Source organism: Meles meles, chromosome X, assembly GCF_922984935.1.
Source record: "Meles meles chromosome X, mMelMel3.1 paternal haplotype, whole genome shotgun sequence".
In the NCBI taxonomy this organism is placed as follows: Eukaryota; Metazoa; Chordata; class Mammalia; order Carnivora; family Mustelidae; genus Meles; species Meles meles.
The window spans coordinates 68,365,151-68,390,802 of record NC_060087.1 but is presented as its reverse complement, the minus strand read 5'-3'; positions in this window follow the sequence as shown (position 1 = coordinate 68,390,802).

The window sequence follows — 25,652 nt, the reverse complement described above, 5'->3', positions numbered from 1 at the left end:
GAAAAAATAAAGGCATAATGATTACAAGGGAAGAAATTTAAATGTCATTATTTATAAATACTATATGTGTATTTAGAAAATTCAAAAATATACAATTTTTTGGTGCAAAATGGTGGTTTATTAAAGCACGGGGACAGGATCCATGGGCAGAAAAAGCTGCTGCCAAAAACACAAATTATTTTAAATAATAAATTTATTTAGCACGATAACTGGTTGCAAATATATAAATAGACTGGTATTCTTTGGAAATGAAATCTTTAAAAGTATATCATTTAAATAATATAAAAGATCAAATTCCTAATAATAAATCATTCTTTTTTTTCCTCAAGTTTTTGTCAAAATTCCAGTTAGTTAACATAGAATAGAACATTAGTTTTCGATGTAGAATCTACTGATTCATCACTTACATACAAAACCCAGGGATCATCAGAAAAAGTGTCCTCATGATACACATCAGACACTTAAACCATTCCCCAACCCACCTCTCACCCAGTAACAATCTGTTTGTTCTCTATAGTTAAGAGTCTCTTATGGTTTGCCTATCTCCTTTTCTTTTTCAACTATGCACATCTGTTTTGTTTCCTAAATTTCACATATGAGTGAATTTTGTCTTTCTATGACTGACTTATTTCACTTAATATAATACTCTCTAACTCCATTCATGGTGTAGCAAATGGCAAGATTTCATTCTTGTCTATGGCTGAGATTTTCCCATTGTATGTATACCACTTCTTTTCCCCCAAGTTTTTATTAAATTCCAGTTAGTTAACATACACTGTTAGATTTGTTTCAGGTATAGCATTTAGTGATTCATCACTTTCATGACAAAACCCAGTGTTCATCAGAAGTATCCTACTTAACCAGTCACCTATTTAACACATCTCCACTCCTGCTTACCACAGCACCCTCAGTTTATTCTCTACAGCTGAGAATCTGTTTCCTGGTTTGCCTCTATTCTCACCCCATGTTCATTTGTTTTGTTTCTTAAATTCCACATATGAATGAAATTATATGGTATTTGTCTTTCTTCGACTAACTTACTCTTGGTGGGAATGCAAACTGATGCAGCCATCTGAAAAAGGGCATGTACATCACTCAAATGTTAAAAATAGAATTACCCAACCATCTAACAATTGCACTATTAGGTGTTTACCCCAAAATTACAAAAGTACTAATTTGAAGGGATACAGGCATCCCAATGTTCATAGCAGCGTTATCAAGAATAGCCAAATTATGGAAAGAGCCCCAATGTCCATTGACTGATGAATGGATAAATAAGTGGTATATATATTCAAAGGAATATCTCTCAGCCATAAAAAGAATGTAATCTTGCCTTTACAATGATGCGGATGGAAATAGAGTATTATGGTAAGTGAAGTAAGTTAGTCGAAGAAAGACAAATACCATATAATTTGATTCATATGTGGAAATTAAGAAACAAAACAGATGAACATGGGGTGAGAATAGAGGCAAACCAGGAAACAAATTCTCAGTTTGCATTTCCACCAAGAGTGTAAGAGGGTTCCCCTTTCTAAGCATCCTCACCAACATCTGTTCTTTCTTGTGCTGTTAATTTTAGCCATTCTGACAGGAATGAGGTGATGTCTCCTTGTGGTTTTGATTTGTGTTTCCCTGATGATGAGTAATATTGAGCATCTTTTCATGTGTCTTCTAGCCATCTGAATGTCTTGTTTGGAAAAATATCTGTTCATGTCATCTGTCCATTTTTAATCTGGATTATTTGCTTTTTTGGATGTTGTTTTATATATTTTTTCTGTATTTTTGGTAGCAACCATTGACCAGAAAAATAATTTGCAAATATCTTCTCTTATTCCAAAGGATACCTTTAGTTTTTTTGATTATTTCCTATAATGGGCAAAAGCTTTTTATCTTGATGAAGTACGAATAGTTCATTTTTGCCATTGTTTCCCCTGCCTCTGGCCATGTGTCTAGTAAGAAGTTGCTATGGCTGAGGTCAAACAGGTTACTGCCTGTGTATTCCTCTAAGATTTTGATTCTTTCATGTTTCATGTTTAGGTCTTTCAACCAATTTTGAATTTAATTTTGCATATGGTATGAGAAAGTAGCCCATTTTCATTCTTCTGAAGGTTGCTGTCCAGTATTTCCAACACTATTTATTGAAGACACTCATTTTCCCACTGGTCATTCTTTCCTGCTTTGTCAAAGATTAGTTGACTGTGTAGTTGGGAGACATTTCTGGGTTTTCTATTTAGTTCTGTTGATCTATGTGTCTGTTTTTGTGCCAGTATCACACGGTCTTAATCATTACAGTTTGCAATATAGCTAGAAGACCAAATCCTGATGCCTCCATATTTCCACCTTTGCTTTTATTTTTAAGATTTCTTTGACTATTCAGGATCTTTTCTGGTTGCATACAAATTTTAGGATTGTTTGTTCCAGTTCTGTGAAAAAAATGCTGTTGTTATTTTCACAGGGATTGCACTAAATATGTAGATTGACATTTGACAGTATTTGTTCTACCAATCCATAAACAGAGGATGTTTTTCCATTTCTTTGTGTCCTCTTCAATTTTTTTTTGTTTGTTTTCATAAGTGTTCTGTAATTCTCAGAGTACCAGCTTTACCTGTTTGGATAAATTTATTCCTTGGTGTCTTATTGGTTTTGGTGTAATTGTAAGTGGGATTGAATACTTGATTTCACTTTCTGCTACTTCCTTACTGATGTGTAGAAATGCAAAAGACTTCTGTGTATTGATTTTATATCCTGCAACTTGCTGAGTTCCTATACCAATTATAGCATTTTTCTTGTGGTGTCTTTTGGGTTTTTTACATATATCACCATGCCTTCTGTGAATAGTGAAACAGACTTATTCTTTGCCAATTGGGATGAATTTTATTTATTTTTCTTGTCTCATTGCTGAATTTAGGACTTCCAGTAATATGTTAAAAAACAGTCATCAGACCGCACATTCCTGTGTTTTACCTGATCTTAGAGGAAAAGCTCTCAGATTTTCCTCATTGAGGGTAATTAGCTGTGCATCTTTGATATATGGCCTTCATGATGTAGAGGTATGGTTCCTCTATCTCTACTTTGTTTAGGGTTTCTATCAAGAATGGATGCTGTACTGGAACAAAGAAGCCTAAAATTTGTATGGAACCAGAAGAGACAACAAATTGCTAAGGAAGTGTTGAAAAAGAAAAACAAAACTTGGGGCATCGTGTTGCCTTATTTCAAGTTTACTACAAAGCTGTGATCACCAAGAGACCATGATACTGGCACAAAAAAAGACACATAGACCGGTGGAACAGAGTAAAGAGCCCAGATGTGGATCCTCAACTCTATGGTCAAATAACCCACAACAAAGCAGAAAAATATATATTTTTTATATTTTATATATATATACAGTGGAAAAAAGACAGTCTCTTCAATAAATGGTGCTGGGAAAATTGGACAGCTATGTGTAGAAGAATGAAACTCAATCATTCTCTTACACCATACACAAAGATAAACTCAAAATGGATAAAAGATCTCAATGTGAGGCAGGAATCTATCAAAATCCTAGAGGAGATTATATGCAGTAACCTCTTTGACACTGACCATAGCAACTTCTTTCTAAATATGTCTCCAAAGGGACATGGGGAGATGGAGAGGAGAGGGAGTAGAGGGAAACTGGAAGGGGAGATGAACCATGAGAGACTATGGACTCTGAAAAACAACCAGAGGGTTTTGAAGGGGTGGGGGGGGGTGGGAGGTTGAGGAACCAGGTGGTGGGTAGTAGGGAGGGCACGTACTGCATGGAGCACTGGGTGTGATGCCAAAACAATGAACACTGTTATGCTGTAAATAAACAAATAAAAAAAAAAAGTCTCCAAAGGCAAAGGAAACAAAAGCGAAAATGAACTTTTGGGACTTCAGCAAGATCAAAGGCTTCTGCACAGCAAAGGGAACAGTCAACAAAACAAAGAGGCAACCCACAGAATGGGTTTTGGAGGGGAGGAGGATGGGGGATTGGGTGAGCCTGGTGGTGGGTATTATGGAGGGCATGTATTGTTTGGAGCACTGGGTGTAGTGCATAAACAATGAATTTCGGAACACTGAAAATAAGATAAATATAAATTAAAAAATAATAGATGCTGTGATTTGTCCATTTTTTTGCATCTATTGAGAGGATCATATGGCTATTATCCTTTAATTAATGTGGTGTATCACGTTCATTGATTTGCAAATATTGAACAACCTCTGCAGCCCAGGAATAAATCCCAATTGAATGTACTGAATAATTCTTTTAATATATTGTTAGATTCAATTTGCTTATACATTGCTGAGAATTTTTGCATCCATGTTCATCAGAGATACTAACCTATATTTCTCCTTTTTAGTGGGGTCTTTGTCTGGATTTGTTATCAATGTAATGCTGGACTTGTTGAATGAGTTTGGAAGTTTTCTATTCATTTTGTTTTTTGGAACAGCTTGAAAATCCTACGTATTAACTCTTTTTTAAATGTTTAGTAGAATTCCCCTGAGAAGCCATCTGGTCCTATACTTTTGTTTGTTGGGAGATTTTGGATTACTGATTCAATTTCTTTGCTGGTTATCGGTCTGTTCTATTTTCTTTCTTTTTTTTTTTTTTGAGATTTTTCCAGAAGTCTTCTTTATTTCTCACATTGTATAAATTCTATTGGTATGTCTTTCGATTTTATTTATTTTTTCAGCATAACAGTATTCATTGTTTTTGCACAACACCCAGTGCTCCATGCAATACGTGCCCTCCCTATGACTCACCACCTGTTCCCCCAACCTCCCACCCCTGACCCTTCAAAACCCTCAGGTTGTTTTTCAGAGTCCATAGTCTCTTATGGTTCGCCTCCCCTTCCAAATTTTTTTTTAATAAATATATAATGTATTTTTATCCCCAGGGGTACAGGTCTGTGAATCGCCAGGTTTACACACTTCACAGCACTCACGATAGCACATACCCTCCCCAATGTCCATAGACCCCTCCCCCTTTACCAATCCCACCTCCTCCCAGCAACCCCCAGTTTGTTTTGTGAGATTAAGAGTCATTTATGGTTTGTCTCCCTCCCAATCCCATCTTGTTTCATTTATTCTTCTCCTATCCCCCTAACCCCCCATGTTGCTTCTCCATGTCCTCATATCAGGGAGATCATATGATAGTTGTCTTTCTCCGATTGACTTATTTCACTAAGCATGATATGCTCTAGTTCCATCCACGTCGTCGCAAATGGCAAGATTTCATTTCTTTTGATGGCTGCATAGTATTCCATTGTGTATATATACCACACCTTCTTTATCCATTCATCTGTTGATGGACATCTAGGTTCTTTCCATAGTTTGGCTATTGTAGACATTGCTGCTATAAACATTCGGGTACACGTGCCCCTTCGGATCACTACGTCTGTATCATTAGGGTAAATACCCAGTAGTGCAATTGCTGGGTCATAGGGTAGTTCTATTTTCAACATTTTGAGGAACCTCCATGCTGTTTTCCAGAGTGGTTGCACCAGCTTGCATTCCCACCAACAGTGGAGGAGGGTTCCCCTTTCTCCGCATCCTCACCAGCATCTGTCATTTCCTGACTTGTTAATTTTAGCCATTCTGACTGGTGTGAGGTGATATCTCATTGTGGTTTTGATTTGTATTTCCCTGATGCCAAGTGATGTGGAGCACTTTTTCATGTGTCTGTTGGCCATCTGGATGTCTTCTTTGCAGAAATGTCTGTTCATGTCCTCTGCCCATTTCTTGATTGGATTGTTTGTTCTTTGGGTGTTGAGTTTGCTAAGTTCCTTATAGATTTTGGATACTAGCCCTTTATCTGATATGTCGTTTGCAAATATCTTCTCCCATTCTGTCAGTTGTCTTTTGGTTTTGTTAACTGTTTCCTTTGCTGTGCAAAAGCTTTTGATCTTGATGAAATCCCAATAGTTCATTTTTGCCCTTGCTTCCCTTGCCTTTGCCGTTGTTCCTAGGAAGATGTTGTTGCGGCTGAGGTCGAAGAGGTTGCTGCCTACATTCTCCCCAAGGATTTTGATGGATTCCTTTCTCACATTGAGGTCCTTCATCCATTTGGAGTCTATTCTCGTGTGTGGTGTAAGGAAGTGGTCCAATATCATTTTTCTGCATGTGGCTGTCCAATTTTCCCAGCACCATTTATTGAAGAGGCTGTCTTTTTTCCATTGGACATTCTTTCCTGCTTTGTCGAAGATTAGTTGACCATAGAGTTGAGGGTCTATTTCTGGGCTCTCTATTCTGTTCCACTGATCTATGTGTCTGTTTTTGTGCCAGTACCATGCTGTCTTGATGATGACGGCTTTGTAATAGAGCTTGAAGTCCGGAATTGTGATGCTACCAACTTTGGCTTTCTTTTTCAATATTCCTTTGGCTATTCGAGGTCTTTTCTGGTTCCATATAAATTTTAGGATTATTTGTTCCATTTCTTTGAAAAAAATGGATGGTATTTTGATAGGGATTGCATTAAATGTGTAGATTGCTTTAGGTAGCATGGACATTTTCACAATATTTATTCTTCCAATCCAGGAGCATGGAACATTTTTCCATTTTTTTGTGTCTTCCTCAATTTCTTTCATGAGTACTTTATAATTTTCTGTGTATAGATTCTTAGCCTCTTTGGTTAGGTTTATTCCTAGGTATCTTATAGTTTTGGATACAATTGTAAATGGGATTGACTCCTTAATTTCTCTTTCTTCTGTCTTGTTGTTGGTGTACAGAAATGCAACTGATTTTTGTGCATTGATTTTATATCCTGACACTTTACTGAATTCCTGTGCAAGTTCTAGCAGTTTTGGAGTGGAGTCTTTTGGGTTTTCCACATATAGTATCATATCATCTGCGAAGAGTGATAGTTTGACTTCTTCTTTACCAATTTGGATGCCTTTAATTTCTTTGTGTTGTCTGATTGCTGAGGCTAGGACTTCTAGTACTATGTTGAATAGCAGTGGTGATAATGGACATCCCTGCCATGTTCTTGACCTTAGTGGAAAAGCTTTCAGTTTTTCTCCATTGAGAATGATATTTGCGGTGGGTTTTTCATAGATGGCTTTGATAATATTGAGGTATGTGCCCTCTATCCCTACACTTTGAAGAGTTTTGATCAGGAAGGGATGCTGTACTTTGTCAAATGCTTTTTCAGCATCTATTGAGAATATCATATGGTTCTTGTTCTTTCTTTTATTAATGTGTTGTATCACATTGATTTGCGGATGTTGAACCAACCCTGCAGCCCCAGAATAAATCCCACTTGATCGTGATGAATAATCCTTTTAATGTACTGTTGAATCCTATTGGCTAGTATTTTGGCGAGAATTTTTGCATCTGTGTTCATCAAGGATATTGGTCTGTAGTTCTCTTTTTTGGTGGGATCCTTGTCTGGTTTTGGGATCAAGGTGATGCTGGCCTCATAAAATGAGTTTGGAAGTTTTCCTTCCATTTCTATTTTTTGGAACTGTTTCAGGGGAATAGGAATAAGTTCTTTAAATGGTTGGTAGAATTCTCCTGGGAAGCCGTCTTGCCCTGGGCTTTGTTTGTTTGGAGATTTTTGATGACTGTTTCAATCTCCTTACTGGTAATGGGCCTGTTCAGGTTTTCTATTTCTTCCTGGTTCAGTTGTGGTAGTTTATATGTCTCTAGGAATGCATCCATTTCTTCCAGATTGTCCAATTTGTTGGCGTAGAGTTGCTCATAGTATGTTCTTATAATTGTCTGTATTTCTTTGGTGTTAGTTGTGATCTCTCCTCTTTCATTCATGATTTTATTTATTTGGGTCCTTTCTCTTTTCTTTTTGATGAGTCTGGCCAGGGGTTTATCAATCTTATTGATTCTTTCAAAGAACCAGCTCCTAGTTTCATTGATTTTTTCTATTGTTTTTTTGGTTTCAATTTCATTGATTTCTGCTCTGATCTTTATGATTTCTCTTCTCCTGCTGGGTTTAGGGTTTCTTTCTTGTTCTTTCTCCAGCTCCTTTACGTGTAGGGTTAGGTTGTGTACTTGAGACCTTTCTTGTTTCTTGAGAAAGGCTTGTACCGCTATATATTTTCTTCTCAGGACTGCCTTTGCTGTGTCCCACAGATTTTGAAACGTTGTGTTTTCATTATCATTTGTTTCCATGAATTTTTTCTTTTTTTTTAATATTTATTTTTATTTGTTTATTTACAGCATAACAGTGTTCATTGTTTTGCCATCACACCCAGTGCTCCATGCAGTACGTGCCCTCCCTATTACCCACCACCTGGTTCCTCAACCTCCCACCCCCCCACCACCCTGCCGCCCCTTCATAACCCTCTGGTTGTTTTTCAGAGTCCATAGTCTCTCATGGTTCATCTCCCCTTCCAGTTTCCCTCAACTCCCTCTCCTCTCCATCTCCCCATGTCCTCCATGTTCTTTGTTATGCTCCACAAATAAGTGAGACCATATGATACTTGACTCTCTCTGCTTGACTTATTTCGCTCAGCATAATTTCTTCCAGTCCCGTCCATGTTGCTACAAAAGTTGGGTATTCGTCCTTTCTGATGGAGGCATAATACTCCATTGTGTATATGGACCACATCTTCCTTATCCATTCATCCGTTGAAGGGCATCTTGGTTCTTTCCACAGTTTGGCGACCGTAGCCATTGCTGCAATAAACATTGGGGTACAGATGGCCCTTCTTTTCACTACATCTGTATCTGTGGGGTAAATACCCAGCAGTGCAATTGCAGGGTCATAGGGAAGCTCTATTTTTAATTCCTTCAGGAATCTCCACACTGTTCTCCAAAGTGGCTGAACTAACTTGCATTCCCACCAACAGTGTAAAAGGGTTCCCCTTTCTCCACATCCTCTCCAACACACGTTGTTTCCTGTCTTGCTAATTTTGGCCATTCTAACTGGTGTTAGGTGGTATCTCAATGTGGTTTTAATTTGAATCTCCCTGATGGCTAGTGATGATGAACATTTTTTCATGTGTCTGATAGCCATTTGTATGTCTTCATTGGAGAAGTGTCTGTTCATATCTTCTGCCCATTTTTTGATATGATTCTCTGTTTTGTGTGTGTTGAGTTTGAGAAGTTCTTTATAGATCCTGGATATCAACCTTTTGTCTGTACTGTCATTTGCAAATATCTTCTCCCATTCCGTGGGTTGCCTCTTTGTTTTGTTGACTGTTTCCTTTGCTGTGCAGAAGCTTTTGATCTTGATGAAGTCCCAAAAGTTCATTTTTGCTTTTGTTTCCTTGGCCTTTGGAGACATATCTTGAAAGAAGTTGCTGTGGCTGATATCGAAGAGGTTACTGCCTATGTTCTCCTCTAGGATTCTGATAGATTCCTGTCTCACGTTGAGGTCTTTTATCCATTTCGAGTTTATCTTTGTGTACGGTGTAAGAGAATGGTTGAGTTTCATTCTTCTACATATCGCTGTCCAGGTTTCCCAGCACCATTTATTGAAGAGACTGTCTTTTTTCCATTGGATATTTTTTCCTGTTTTGTCGAAGATTATTTGACCATAGAGTTGAGGGTCCATATCTGGGCTCTCCACTCTGTTCCACTGGTCTATGTGTCTGTTTTTATGCGAGTACCACGCTGTCTTGGTGATCACAGCTTTGTAGTAAAGCTTGAAATCGGGTAACGTGATGCCGCCAGTTTTGTTTTTGTTTTTCAACATTTCCTTAGCAATTTGGGGTCTCTTCTGGCTCCATACAAATTTTAGGATTATTTGCTCCAGCTCTTTGAAAAATATCGGTGGAATTTTGATCGGAATGGCATTAAAAGTATAGATTGCTCTAGGCAGTATAGACATTTTAACAATGTTTATTCTTCCAATCCAAGAGCATGGAACAGTCTTCCATCTTTTTGTGTCTTCTTCAATTTCTTTCATGAGTGTTCTGTAGTTCCTCGAGTACAGGTCCTTTACTTCTTTGGTTAGGTTTATGCCCAGGTATCTTATGGTTCTTGGTGCTATAGTAAATGGAATCGATTCTCTAATTTCCCTTTCTGTATTTTCATTGTTGGTGTATAAGAAAGCCACTGATTTCTGTACATTGACTTTGTATCCTGCCACGTTACTGAATGGCTGTATGAGTTCTAGTAGTTTGGGGGTGGAGTCTTTGGGGTTTTCCATATAAAGAATCATGTCATCTGCGAAGAGAGAGAGTTTGACTTCTTCCTTGCCAATTTGGATACCTTTTATTTCTCTTTGTTGTCTGATTGCCGTTGCTAGAACTTCTAATACTATGTTGAACAAGAGTGGTGAGAGTGGGCATCCTTGTCATGTTCCTGATCTCAACGGGAAGGCTGCAAGCTTTTTCACATTGAAGATGATATTTGCTGTGGGTCTTTCATAGATAGATTTTATGAAGTTCAGGAATGTTCCCTCTATCCCTATACTTTGAAGCGTTTTCATCAGGAACGGATGCTGGATTTTGTCAAATGCTTTTTCTGCATCCATTGAGAGGACCATGTGGTTCTTCTCTCTTCTCTTATTGATGTGTTCTATCACACTGATTGATTTGCGAATGTTGAACCAACCTTGCAACCCAGGGATGAAGCCCACCTGGTCATGGTGGCTAATCTTTTTAATGTGCTGCTGGATCCTGTTTGCTAGGATCTTGTTGAGAATCTTTGCATCCATATTCATCAGTGATATTGGTCTGAAATTCTCCTCCCTGGAATCATGACCTGAGCTGAAGGCAGATATGTAACTGACTGAGCCATCCACATGCCCTTGTTTGTTCTCTTTTGGGATGAATTCCTTCACCTTGATAATATGCCTAGATCTCTCTCTTCTGTGTGTTTGGAAAGCCTGTTATGTTTCCTTCTCCTTACAGTAATGGCTATATTAAGAAGAGGCCATATACTGTCCAGGGGCTGGTGCTTCAGTAAATCTTTCTGGTGTATGTTGTTTGTACCCTGCTGTGTTTTGGCTGCTCTTTCTCTGAGGTCAGTCTTCTGCATAGTTTCTCCTTGCCTGCAGTGGAGAGTGTTTGGAACTCTTCCTGTGTGTGGCAAGTTTCAACTACGTGCGTTTTGGTCTCTGTGTTACAAAGTGGTAGATCTGATTTTTCCTAGAGCTGAAGATTTTCAGTAGTCTTCAATCAGTAGACACAGTGCATGCCTGACATTTGTTCTGGTCTTCTGGGAAAAGGGCTTGTTGCACTGGTTCTTAGGCAGACTTGCTATAGTCAAGATGCATCTGCAGGGCACAATGGGGTGCGGTTTGGTGTAAGCAGCTCTACTCTCCACTGGAGACACTATGTTAGTCACTGAAATCTGTCTGTGCAAATGGGTGGCAGGAAAATGATATTACTCCACACTGTCTTCTCTGGAGAGGGAAGCTCATTACTGCTATTACTCAGAAAGTTCTAACAGAAGAGTGAATAGTCTCCCATCTTATGTCCAGGCCTCCATCAGAATCCCAGCTTCATCATGTCTGTGTCTGCGTTCTCTGCCTGCTTCGTGGCAAAGTGCTCTTGTGTTTTATTTCAGGCACTTAACTGGTTTCAAAACTGCAAATTTTAGGGAACCAGTGCAGCACAGACTCTCACTGATTCTCTGGGGGAGGCTCTTGTGCTGTGGCTGGTGCTGTTTTTTCCAGAAAAACAGTTGCATGACCATGCAGTGACTCAGAGTTTATGAAAGCACAACAAAACCTGGATCTCAGGTTTGCACCCAAGCAGGTTCCTCTGCTGTTATGCTAATTAACAGGGCCACTAAGTGGTGCTCTCCATCTCTTTTGTCCCCTGAGAGGCAGTGCCACCTCTTCCCAATGCACACTAAGAAGGAGAACATTCTCCCCTTGTGTGACTCAAGGGATCCTCAGACCCCACTGTTTGCTCACGAGTCTCTCCCCTCCTTTCCCACTGGAGCACCATTAAGCCAGCCAAGCACTACCCTGGCAATGGTGTGGAATTCTAAAACTTCAGACTTTGAGTTCCACTGCTTGTAAAAACTTGGAAAAATCAGCCCCTCTCCTTTTCCTAGTCAGTCAATTGGAGGAAGTGTTTTTCTTGTGCAATCTCTTTCATGCTTGTCTCTCTCTCTCTCTCTCTCTCTCTCTTTCCCTCTCCTCTCTCAGTGGTCAGTGCTCCCTACCACCCACAACACTTGCAATTCTTTCTCCTGGAAATCAACTCTCTGCAGCTCCTGTCTTCCACGATATGGCCATTTTTTCTTCCTCCAGACATGCAGTCTGTTCTGTTAGTCCTCAAATCAATTTCTTGGGTGTTCAGAATGATTTGATATTTATCTGGTTGTGTTAGAAAGATAAGGCAAGCATAGGGTCCCCCTACTACTCTGCCATTTTAATTACCATTTTAACTCATCCTCTGACCCATTCATTCTTTAATAAGGTATTCTTAAACCTCCATGTATTTGTGGTCTTTCCAATTTTTTTTTTCTTATAGTTGACTTCAAGCTTCATAGGGTTGTGTCAGAAAATATGAATGGTATGATCTCAGTCTAAGCCTGATTTGTGGCTTAGTATGTGATCTATTCTGGAAACTGTTCCATGTTCACTTGAGAAGAATGTGTATTCTGCTGCTTTGGGATGAAACGTTCTGAATATACCTGTTAAGTCAGTCTGGCCCGGTGTGTCATTTGAAGCAATTGTTTCCTTGTAGATTGTCTGTCTACTGAGGCAACTACAGTGTCAAAGTCCTATACTATTATTGTATTATTATAATGCATTTCTTTCTATTTGTTATTAATTGTTTTATATATTTGGATGTTCCCTTGTTGGATGCATGAATATTTACTATTGATAGGCTTCTTGTTGGATTGTACCCTTATTATGATAGTGCCTTACTTCATCCCTTATTATAGACTTTGGTTTAAAATCTAGCTTGCCTAATATAAGGAATACAGCACTGGCCTTTGTTGTTGTTGTTGTTGTTGTTTTGTTTGATTTTTGTTTGTTTTGTTCTTGTTTTTGTTTTTTTATATCCATTTTCATGAGAAATGGTTCTCCATCCCCTCACTTTTAATCTGTAGGTGACTTTAGGTCCAAAATGACTCTCTTATACTCAGCATATAGACTGGTCTTGTATTTTTATCCATTCTGACTCCCTGTGTCTTTTGATTGGAGTATTCAGTCCATTTGCATTCAGAGTAGATATTGATAGATATGTATTTAGTGCCATTTAGTGCCATTGCTAGTTTTTTCATTGCTTCTGGAGATTTTCCCTGTCCTTTTTTAGTCTGTCACTTTGGGTCTTTCTTTCCCACTGAAAGAGATCCCTTTAATATTTCTTGTAGGGCTGATTTAGTGGTCACAAATTCCTTTTGTTTTTGTTTGTCTGGGAAACTTTATCTCCCCTTCTATGCTGAATGATAGCCTTGCTGGATAGAATATTCTTAGCTGCAGATTTTTCCCATTCAACACATTGAATATATCATACTACTCCTTTCTGGATTGCCAAGTTTCTGTGGATATATCTCCTGCTAAACTTTTTGGTCTTCCCTTGTAAGTTAGTGATTTCTCTTGCCTTGTTCTTTCTAGGATTTTTTTTCTTTATTACTATTTCTGTAAATATAACTACCATACGTCTTGGTGTTGGCCTACTTTTGTTGATTTTGATGGAAATTTCTCTGTGTTTCTTGGATATGGCTATCTGTTTCCTTCTCCAGATTAAGGAAGCTTTCAGGTATGAGTTCTTCAAATAAACCTTCTGTCCCATTTCCTCTCTTTTTCTTCTGGGACTCCTATTATATACATGTTATTAAATTTGCTTAAGTCACTGAGTTCTATAAGTCTATTCTTGTAATCCAAAATTTTTCTTTCTCTTTTTTGTTCAGTTTCATTATTTTTCATAATTCTGTCTTTTATATCACTTAATTATTACTCTTTTTCTTCCATCCCTGTGTTCATTATATCCAGTCAGTTTTAAATCTTGGTTATTGATTTTTTCCCCATTTTATTTATTTTTTCAGCGTAACAGTATTCATTCTTTTTGCACAACACCCAGTGCTCCATGCAAAACGTGCCCTCCCTATTACCCACCACCTGTTCCCCCAACCTTCCACCCCTGACCCTTCAAAACCCTCAGGTTGCCCCAACCTCCCACCCCTGATCCTTCAAAACCCTCAGGTTGTTTTTCAGAGTCCATAGTCTCTTATGGTTCGCCTCCCCTCCCCAATGTCCATAGCCCGCTCCCCCTCTCCCAATCCCACCTCCCCCCAGCAACCCCCAGTTTGTTTTGTGAGATTAAGAGTCATTTATGGTTTGTCTCCCTCCCAATCCCATCTTGTTTCATTTATTCTTCTCCTATCCCCCTACCCCCCCATGTTGCTTCTCCATGTCCTCATATCAGGGAGATCATATGATAGTTGTCTTTCTCCAATTGACTTATTTCACTAAGCATGATACGCTCTAGTTCCATCCACGTCGTCGCAAATGGCAAGATTTCATTTCTTTTGATGGCTGCATAGTATTCCATTGTGTATATATACCAACAGACACATGAAAAAGTGCTCCACGTCACTCGGCATCAGGGAAATACAAATCAAAACCACAATGAGATATCACCTCACACCAGTCAGAATGGCTAAAATTAACAAGTCAGGAAATGACAGATGCTGGCGAGGATGTGGAGAAAGGGGAACCCTCCTCCACTGTTGGTGGGAATGCAAGCTGGTCCAACCACTCTGGAAAACAGCATGGAGGTTCCTCAAAATGTTGAAAATAGAACTACCCTATGACCCAGCAATTGCACTACTGGGTATTTACCCTAAAGATACAAACATAGTGATCCAAAGGGGCACGTGTACCCGAATGTTTATAGCAGCAATGTCTACAATAGCCAGACCATGGAAAGAACCTAGATGTCCATCAACAGATGAATGGATTTTTTTTTTTTTAATTTCTGCTTGATTGTTTTCTTTTGTTTGTTTGTTTGTTTCTATTTTGTTTTGTTTTGTTTTTTAGCTCATTATCTCTGCACTATGGGTCTCCCTAATGTCTTCCATGGTTTTCTCAGGCCCAACTAGTAATCCTTATGATTGTTACTTTAAATTCTGGATCACTTATATTACTTATAACTGTTTCAAGTAGATCCTGGCTGTGACCTTTTCTTGTTCTTTCTTTTGGAATGAATTCTCCCATTTTGTCATTTTGTCTGGGTCTCTGTCTTCTGTGTGTTAGGAAAGCCTGTTATGCTTCTTGCTTCTGAGAATAACGGCTTTACAAAGAAAAGGTCATATCCTGTTCAGGGCCTAATGCTTTAGGAATTGTCTCTGGTACGTCCTGTGTGCACCCTATTGCTGAGCTTAGGCTGCTTTATCCCTCAGATCAGTCCTCTGCAGGGTTTCTCCTATCCTGCAGTGGGCTTTGTTTGGATCTTGGCCAGAGTGTGGAGAGATTTATTTATTTATTTATTTTTAATTTTTTATTTTGTTTAAAGGTTTTATTTATTTATTTGACAGAGAGAGAGCACAAGTAGGCAGAACAGTAGGCAGAGGGAGAGGGAGAAGCAAGTTCCCTGCTGAGCAGAGTGCTTGATGCAGGGCTCCATCCCAGGACCCTGGGAACATGACCTGAGCAGAAAGCAGATGCTTAAAAAACTGAGCCATCCAGGAGTCCTAAGGAGAGTTTTAACTAGGTTAGCTCTGATCTCCTTGCTAAATGAGACCTGATGCTATTTATACCAGACTGAAACTTTTTTTCTTTAATATTGTAATTTTATTTTATTTTTCTTCAGTGCATCAAGATTCATTGTTTATGCACCACATCCAGTGCTCCATGCAATATGTGACCTCCTTAATACCCACCACCAGGCTGAATATTTGTTGAACTTTATGGTAAGTAGACATGGTGACTGCAAGGTTTTTGTTTTGTTTTGTTTTGTTCTTTTAGTTTTTTTTCTTTTCAGCATAACAGAATTCATTGTTTTTACACCACACCCAGTGCTCCATGCAATATGTGCCCTCCTTAATACCCACCACCTGGCTTCCCCAACCTCCCACCCCTTTCCCTTCAAAACCCTCAGATTGTTTTTCAGAGTCCATAGTCTCTCATGGTTCACCTCCCCTTCCAATTTCCCTCAACTCCCATCACCTATTCATGTCCCTATGTCCTCCACGATATTTGTTATGCTCCACAAATAAGTGAACCATATGATACCTGACTCTTTCTGCTTGACTTATTTCACTCAGCATAATCTCTTCCAGTCCCATCCATGTTGCTATATCCAAGTTGGATATTCATCATTTCTGATGGAGGCATAATACTCCATAGTGTATATGGACCACATCTTCCTTATCCATTCGTCCGTTGAAGGGCATCTTGGTTCGTTCCACAGTTTGGCGAATATAGCCATTGCCTCTATGAACACTGGGGTACAGATGGCCCTTCTTTTCATTACATCTGTATGTTTGGGGTAAATACCCAGTAGTGCAATTGCAGGGTCATAGGATAGCTCTATTTTTTAATTTCTTAAGTAATCTCCTCATTGTTTTCCAAAGTGGCTGCACCATCTTGCATTCCCACCAACAGTGTAACAGGGTTGCTCTTTCTCCATATCCTCTCCAACACTTGTTTTTTCCTGTATAGTTCATTTTGGCCTTTCTAACTGGTGTAAAGTGGAATCACAATGTGGTTCTGATTTGAATCTCCCTGATAGCTAGTGATGACGAACATTTTTTCATGTGTCTGATAGCCATTTGTATTTCTTCATTAGAGAAGTGTCTATTCATACCTTCTTCCCATTTTTTGATATGATTATCTGTTTTGTGTCTGTTGAGTTTGAGAAGTTCTTTATAGATCCTGGATATCAAACTTTTGTCTGTACTGTCATTTGCAAATAACTTCTCCCATTCCGTGGGTTGCCTGTTTTGTTTTGTTGTTTTGTTTCCTTTGCTGTGCAGAAGCTTTTGATCTTGATGAAGTCCCAAAAGTTCATTTTCGCTTTTGTTTCCTTTGCCTTTGGAGACATATCTTGAAAGAACTTGCTGTGGCTGATATCAAAGAGGTTACTGCCTATGTTCTCCTCTAGGATTCTGATGGGTTCCTGTCTCAAGTTGAGGTCTTTTATCCATTTCGAGATTATCTTTGAGTATGGTGTAAGAGAATGGTCGAGTTTCATTCTACATATAGCTCTCCAATTTTCCCAGCACCATTTATTGAAGAGACTGTCTTTTTTCCACTGTATATTTTTTCCTGCTTTGTCGAAGATTATTTGACCATATAGTTGAGAGTCCATATCTGGGCTCTCTACTCTGTTCCCCTGGTCTATGTGTCTGTTTTTCTGCCAGTACCATGCTGTCTGGTGATCACAGCTTGGTAGTGAAGCTTGAAATAAGGTAACGTGATGCTGCCAGTTTTATTTTTGTTTTTCAACATTTCTTTAACAATTCGGGGTCTCTTCTGATTCCATACAAATTTTAGGATTATTTGCTCCAGCTCTTTGAAAAATATCGGTGGAATTTTGATCAGAATGGCCTTAAAAGTATAGATTGCTCTAGGCATTTTAACAATGTTTATTCTTCTGATCCAAGAGCATGGAATAGTCTTCCATCTTTTATTTATTTATTTTTTTGGCTTCTTCAATTTCTTTCATGAGTGTTCTGTAGTTCCTCAAGTAAAAATCTTTTACCTCTTTGGTTAGGTTTATTCCCAGGTATCTTATGGTTCTTGGTGCTATAGTAAATGGAATCGATTCTCTAATTTCCCTTTCTGTATTTTCATTGTTATTGTGTAAGAAAGTCACTGATTTCTGTACATTGACTTTGTATCCTGCCACGTTACTGAATGGCTGTATGAGTTCTAGTTGTTTGGGGGTGGAGTCTTTTGGGTTTTCCATATGAAGTATCATGTCAGCTGCGAAGAGAGAGAGTTTGACTTCTTCCTTGCCAATTTGGATACCTTTTATTTCTCTTTGTTGTCTGATTGCTGTTGCTACGACTTCTAATACTATGTTCAACAAGAGTGGTGAGAGTGGGCATCCTTGTCATGTTCCTGATCTCAACGGGAAGGCTGTGAGCTTTGTCCCATTGAGGATGATATTTGCTGTGGGTCTTTCATAGATAGATTTTATGAAGTTCAGGAATGTTCCCTCTATCCCTATACTTTGAAGCGTTTTCATCAGGAACGGATGCTGGATTTTGTCAAATGCTTTTTCTGCATCAATTGAGAGGACCATGTGGTTCTTCTCTCTTCTCTTATTGATTTGTTGTATCACATTGATTGATTTGCCAATGTTGAACCATCCTTGTAACCACAGGATGGATCCCACCTGGTCATGGTGGATAATCTTTTTAATGTGCTATTGGATCTTGTTTGCTAGGATCTTGTTGAGAATCTTTGCATCCATATTCATCAGTGATATTGGTCTGAAATTCTCCTTTTTGGTGGGGTCTTTGCCTGGTTTGGGGATCAGGGTAATGCTGGCTTCACAAAAAGAGTCTGAAAGTTTTCTTTCTGCTTCAATTTTTTGAAACAGCTTCAAGAGAATAGGTGTTATTTCTTCTATGAAAGTTTGGTAGATGTGGGAGGCCACGATAAGGCTTGAGATGAGGACCAAACCAGGCCCTGACTTGTGTCTCCTTTAAAGTCTGAATAGCCTAACAAAAGGCTTATTAGTATGGAAGAGTTGAGTTACACTGAGAAAGGGTCTGTGCTGTGTGTTGTGCGCTCACCTATGTGATTTCCCACACCTTTACTAGTTAGAGGAGAGCAGATTGGGTGGGGTCATAAATTCTTAACTGGTCCTTGCTATTCCAGCACAGCTCAAAGAACACTCTCAGGCTTGTTTTTGCTTCTTTTAATTATTATCTGAAGATAAAGACCACTGGCCTTGGAAGATCTGCATTTAGATCTTGAGAAGAAGTTAATGGGGAAGTCTGGAGGGTTTCATGCATATGTAACAAATTCTTTCATAATTAGCTAATGATGGACACTTCTTTGTAATTATTTCTGTTAGCTATATAATGCCTCGCTGCCCTAAATAAACTTGGCACTATTGGACATCCTCCTCAGTGCTCCTCCCATCCCCATTTCTTTGTCTCTTTAACTTTTTTTCACCATCCTCTTACCCTCATGTTTCCTGGTTGATTTGTTGCGCTGGCCGCAACAGGTACAATTCCCCAGGGAATCCGTCAGATCCTGGGCTCTTGTTTTTTTTTTTGGGAGGTTTTTGATCACTGCTTCAATCTCGTTACTAGATATTGGTCTATTCAGGTTGTCAATTTCTTTCTGGTTCAATTTTGGGAGTTTATAGTTTTCCAGGAATGCATCCATTTCATCTATGTTGCTTAGCTTATTGGCATATAACTGTTAGTAATAACTTTGGATGATTGTTTCTACTTCCTTGGTGTTACTTGTGATCTCTCCCTTTTCATTCATAATTTTATTAATTTGGGCTTTCTCTCTTTTCTTTTGGATTAATGTGGCCAATGGTGTATGGCTCTTACTGATTCTTTCAAAAAAACAGCTTCTAGTTTCATTGATACATTCTACTGTATCACTGGTTTCTACCTCATTGACCTCTGCTCTAATCTTAATTATTTTCCTAATTATGTGTGCAGTTGGTTTGATTTGTTGTTGATTCTCCAGTTCTTTATGGTGTGGAGACAGCTGGTGTATTCTGGATTTTTCAATTTTTTTGAGGGAGGCTTGAGACAGAGTAGAGAGCCCAGATATGGACCCTCAACTCTATGGTCAAATAATCTTCAACAAAACAGGAAAAAATATACAATAGAAAAAAGACAGTCTCTTCAATAAATAGTGCTGGAAAACTGGACAGCTATATGTAGAAGAATGAAAATCGACCATTCTCTTACACTGAACACAAAGATAAACTTGAAATAGATAAAAGACTTCAACGTGAGACAGGAATCCATCAGAATCCTAGAGGAGAATATAGGCAGTAACCTCTTCAATATCAGCCACAGCAACTTCTTTCAAGATATGCCTCCAAAGGCAAAGGAAACAAAAGCGAAAATGAACTTTTGGTTCTTCACCAAGATCAAAAGCTTCTGCACAGCAAAGGAAACAGTCAACAAAACAAAAAGGCAACCCACGGAATGGGAGGCCCACTGGCATGAAAGGTGCTTCTTCATCCCTTCACTTTTAGTCTGGGTGTATTCTTATGTTCAAAATGGGTCTCTTGTAGACAACATATGGATGGGTCCCATCATTTTATCCAATCTGCAACCGTGTGTCATTTTATGGGTGCATTTAGGCCATTCACATTGAGAGTGATTATGGATAGATGCGTTTTTATTGTCATCTTGTTACCTTTGAAGTTTTTCTTTCTGTAGATTGTCTCTGTATTTCTGTTCAGTGATATTAGGATTTTTTCTCTTTTATAGAACCTCCCTTAGTATTTCCTGCAGTGTCGTCTTGGTGGTTGCATACTCTTTTAAGCCTTGCCGGTCTTGGAAACTCTTTATCTCTCCACCCATTTTGAATGCCAGTCTTGATGGATTAAGTATTCTTGGCTGCATGTTCTTCTCATTTAGTGCCCTGAATATATCTTGCCAGCCCTTTGTGGCTTGCCAGGTCTCTGTGGACAGGTCTGACGTTATTCTGATGGGCTTTCCTCTGTATGTAAGGAGCTTCTTTGTCCTGGCTGCTTTCAAGAGGGTCTGCCTACAATTATAATTCTTCATTCTTACTATCATGTGTCCCGAGGACTTTTGAGAATCTATAATCTTGGTGGGAAACCTTTCTGCCTCTAGTACATGAACGCTGGTTCCATTCATGAGATTGGGAAAATTTTCATAGACAACTTCTTCCACTATATCTTCTAGACTTCTTTCTTTCTCCTCCTCTTCAGGGATTCCAATAATTCTGATGTTGGAACGTTTCATGGCATCATTTATTTCCCTGATTCTGTTTTCGTGGCTTCTGAGCTGTTTGTTCCAGTCTTCCTCCTGATCCTTTCTCTCTATCTCTTTGTCCTCCAGATCACTAATTCTATCTTCTGTCTCAGTTACCCTAGCTTCTAGAGAATTTAGATTAGATTGGAACTCATTGAGAGCATTGTGAATATCATCCCTGATGGCTTTCAGTTCTGCCCTAACATTGTGAACATCATCCCTGGTGGCTTTCAGTTCTGCCCTAATCAATTCAGTTTAGTCATCCATGGCTTTCTCCAACCTAGCTATTGCCTGGATAATTGATAGCCTGAATTCCCTTTCCTACATATTGTCTATGTCGATAGCCATTAGCTCTGTTGCAGAAGGTCCATCCTCTGTATTTTTCTTCTGTTGGGCATTCCTCCTCCTAGTCATTTTGGTGAGAGATGACTTAATGGATGTAGCTGGATGTATCGACTGTGGTGCAGTCAAGGTGCACCATGGAGTGCTTCTGAGCAGTCAGGTGTCCCCACCCAAATGAGAGAAAAAAGAAAAGAAAAAGAAAAAAAGAGAGAGAGAGTGAGAGAGAGGAAAAAAAGGGAAGATAAAAGAGAAGGCTCAGCCCAAATGGGCCCCAAGGTAATATTTATGAAGTATACAAACAAAAACAGACGAACAAAAAGACTGATAAAAGTATATGACTAGAGAAAAAAAAAAATATATATATAAAAGCAAAAAAAAAAAAAAAAAAGGAAAAACCTCATCAAAAAGAACCCCAAGTAAAAGATTTATATACTATCAGGACAAACACAAATACACAGAAACACTGGTGGAAGAATAAGATGGGAAGGTTGTTACAAATTCTCAATGTGGGCAAGGAAGTTTATTTTGATTCTTCCTGGATGTATCTTGGTATCTTTGTTAAAGGACTCAAGTTTCCTAAGATAAAAGGGGATTAAAAATTGGTTTACCTATAGGGGTAGCATTGATTGGGGAAAGGGGATTACCTTGAAGTTTAACTCTATATGAATGCTAAAAAATAAAAAAAAAGAATAAACTAAACTAAACTAAAATTTTAAAAAATTAAAAAATAGAAAAGCAAAAGAAAAACACGGGTTTATATATCGAAAATTTCAGGTTAAAAGGTTATTATAGAATTTGATGTACTGGACATCTCACTGTGATTGTAAATAGGTTAAAAATTATCTATATAAAAAAAGAATCAGAATAGTGGGAACGAATTAAAAATAAAAGTTGTTGCTATGAAGTAATGGTGATCGTTCTCTTGTCATCTTTTTTTTTTTTCTTTTTCATTCTTTTTTTTTTCCTGGTTGACTTTCTTGGGGAGGAGCCTGCCTCGTGGGTTTTCAGGCAATGTCCCCTGAGTTAAGTCCTCCCACCCCCCTCAAGGGAGTGGGCTCTTATGAAACTGGTTTTTCAGGCTTTTGTTCTCTGGAGGTTTTTTTGTTTGTTTGTTCATTTTTTTTCTCTCACCTTGACAGGTTTTGATGGTTTTTATCGGTTTAGAGGAAAACAAACTGCACCTAGACCTCCCTCTCAGAGAGAAGCCTCAGTCTGTTCCCCTCTGTGTGCTGCAGAGCACATAAGTTCCCCCTCGGCCGTGGGCAGAGCACGTTCTGAGTCGCAGTCACTGGGGACACAGGGACTCCTGCTTGTACCGAAAACCATGACAGCGGTGGCTGTCTGGGCAGCTCTGGACCACCAGAGAGGTTCCAATCTGCAATTGCACACTGAGATTTTCCCACTGGCCCAGGCTGGGAGTGTCTGGTCTTTCCGGGTCTGAGAACGCTGGGCTGGCACCTGCATGCACCTCTCTCAGGGGAGGGCATGGGGCGGGAATCAGACTCTGATAGCATGGCACGGCACTCATTTGGGGAATGCAAAAAGGCTGTGCTCTGCTGGCTGGGGAGGCTCCTAGCCCCTCATGGGAGCCGGACCCCACACACTCTCAGGCGCACTGGGGGCTCAGGAACAAAGACCTGGTTTCTCTGCCACACTCTCTCTGGCTCAGCACCAGGGGTGGCTGTCCTGGGTCCAGGGACTTAAGCCCCTGTCCCTAACCACCCCGATTCCCACAATTTCCCCTGTGATCCTTTGCTCTTTTTGAGTGCTTTCAAGCAGACTCCAAGTTAATGCAGGTCCTCCAATGCAGGGCACTCTCGTATTGGGGTATTACTTTCCAATTGGTCGTCCCTGGTGGTTCCCTCCCCCTTTTATCTTCTGATATCAGTCCAATGTTCCCACTCTGCTTTACCTGCCCACTGGTGTCTTCTGCCCCCATAGAGATCCAGACGTGTATAACTCTGATCTCAGGCTGATTTCATGGGTGATTGGAGTTCTTTGGTAGGTAATCAGCTCACTTTAGGGTACAGGTTGAAATGGCGCCTCCTCCTACTTCCCCACCATCTTGTCTCCTCCTCGGTTTTTTGTTTTTGTTGTTGTTTTGTTTTATTTTTTTCCCCTGATCTTCCAGGAGGGTCTCCTGTGCTGGTCATTAGGCACGGTTGCACCCAGAAAAGTCATATAGCAGAGCCCAGGGGGATGGGACGTCATGTAAGCAGTTTAGGCAACCAGTATTTGCACTGTGCTGTTTAGTGAAGTTAGTTTATGCTAAAGGGTTGGTAATGGGATATGGAACCAGTCAGCTTCTTTGTCTCTGGAGAGGTGAGTCCATGCTTGCTGTTGTTAGGTATGGAGCTGATAATTTCCCCTTGTGTGTCTCCAACATTTTCCAAATCACTGGTTTCATACTCTGTCTCTGGGTTCCTTGCGTGCCTGGATCAGCACACCCTACCTTGGAGTCTACCATAGCCAGGTCTGCTGAACTTTATTATTCCAAATTTCAGGAGCCTGGTATGGCAAGGACTTGTGCTGGTCTTCTGAGGAAGGGTCTCATTGTTCTGGGACTGATGCAGTTTTGACCCAGATGGGCAGTTGTGCCAGAGTTCTCTGACTTGGGATTTGGAGTAAAGCACGCTAAAGAACCAGTACCCATATTAGCCACCCTCAGGAAGTGTCTCTGTGCTTGTGTTGAGGGGTGAGGGAGAGAAATGGTGCTCTCCAGCTCTTTTGTCCCTGGAGAGCCTGTACCACCTCTTGTAGATATACTCCAAGAAGAGAGAAGAATCTCTCCTCATGCTTCTTAGTCAATCCTCAGATCATGCTGTTTCCACAGGGTTACTGCCTGCCTTCTCTCTGGGATTAGGGCAGGGGCCTCAGGCTTCTATCCAAGCCATGCCATGGACCTCTAAAACTCCAGTCTTTGAGCCCCACTTGTTTCAAAAACTCAGGAAAATTAACCCCTTTCATTTTCTTAGTCAATGTCTTTGGGGAAGTGTTCTCCTTGTGCAGTCGCCTGTGTGCTCCTCTCTCTCTCTCTCTCTCTTTCTTTCTCCCTCCCTCCCTCACCTTTCTCTGTGAACAGAGTTCCCTCCCCTCCACAGCACATGTGATCTTTTTCTCCCTCAAACCACATCTCCTCACTTCCTACCTTTCTCAAAGTGGCCTCTTCTCTTTCTCTTAACTTAAGCAGTTTGTTCTATCAGATTCAGGTCAATTTCTTGAGTATTCAGAATGATTTGAGAGTTATCTAGCTGTATGTGAGGGACAAGGCAAGCCTAGGGTCCTCCTACTACACTGTTATCTTAGCTCCTCCAGTCTCCAATTTTAAATCTATTTCTTGATGTTACAAAGATGTGTTTATTTACTCAAGCTGTACCTATGATTTGCACACTTCCTGGCATATATGATGTTTTATATATTATTTACTTAAAGAAAATTTTTCTTTTTAAGTAATAAACTGCAGAGACAAAAATGAATTAATCTTAGCAACACAACATTGTCTGAAAATATTAAGTTCCAAAAGATTACTTACAGCATGAACACTTTTTTAAATGAAGTTAAAAATACCTAAAATTATGCATATCTTCAAAATATGTTTAATTCAACATGACTAAATAAAACAGAAATCCTGGGAACAATAAGAATGGCGTTCAAGGTAGATCACTCCTGGAAATGGAATAGCAGGAGGAAAATATGTGGTTACATGTCAAATTACTGTCAAAAGTCTAGGTTTCATTTTAGTTGCTGGGTTTGTGTATGCTTATAACATTATGAGAACTGATTTACTGGATAAATAACTAAAAATGATCCATGTGTAAGACCAATTACAGAGTATAGCATAGAAAAGGTTTATAATGATGCCAGTTCTGTACATCTTGACAGTCAAAATATTTTAAATAATTTTAAAATGATGATAAAACACTTTATTAATTTAAAATTGTGTAAAAGATATATGTTTTGAAAATTATTTTAGAGATTATGAAAGCAAAGTGTTTAATGATGACTGATCTAGAAGGCACTTTTCTATCTCAGATTAACAAAATTTTTTTTCAAATGCCTTCCAAAAATTACAATATTATATGTCTGCTCCTTCTTTCTACTACTTTAGTAATTCTATAAAGAGACTTAAATTAGAACTGTAGTTCCAAAACTATATTATTTCATAACATATTAGTTTGGGATAATGTTGAGAAGTAATGCACTCACAGACACAACAAAACAGTTTTGTGCTCACATTTGGGAAACACTATATACCATGTTTACTCTACTGGAAACCTATAATACACTTTAGTGTATTAAAACTCTGAAAAGTCTTGCAGTAAGTACATCTGAAAGCATATGCTTAATTTTGCTAAATATCATGTTTCCTAAATTTATTTGGTCATAGAAAAATTTTTTCAAAACTATCTAATTAACATTCAATGTTTTGAGGCACAACAATTTAGGTAATACTGGTCTACTGGTCTAGCATAATATATTCCCAGCAAACCCACACTAACCCTTAGCATTTC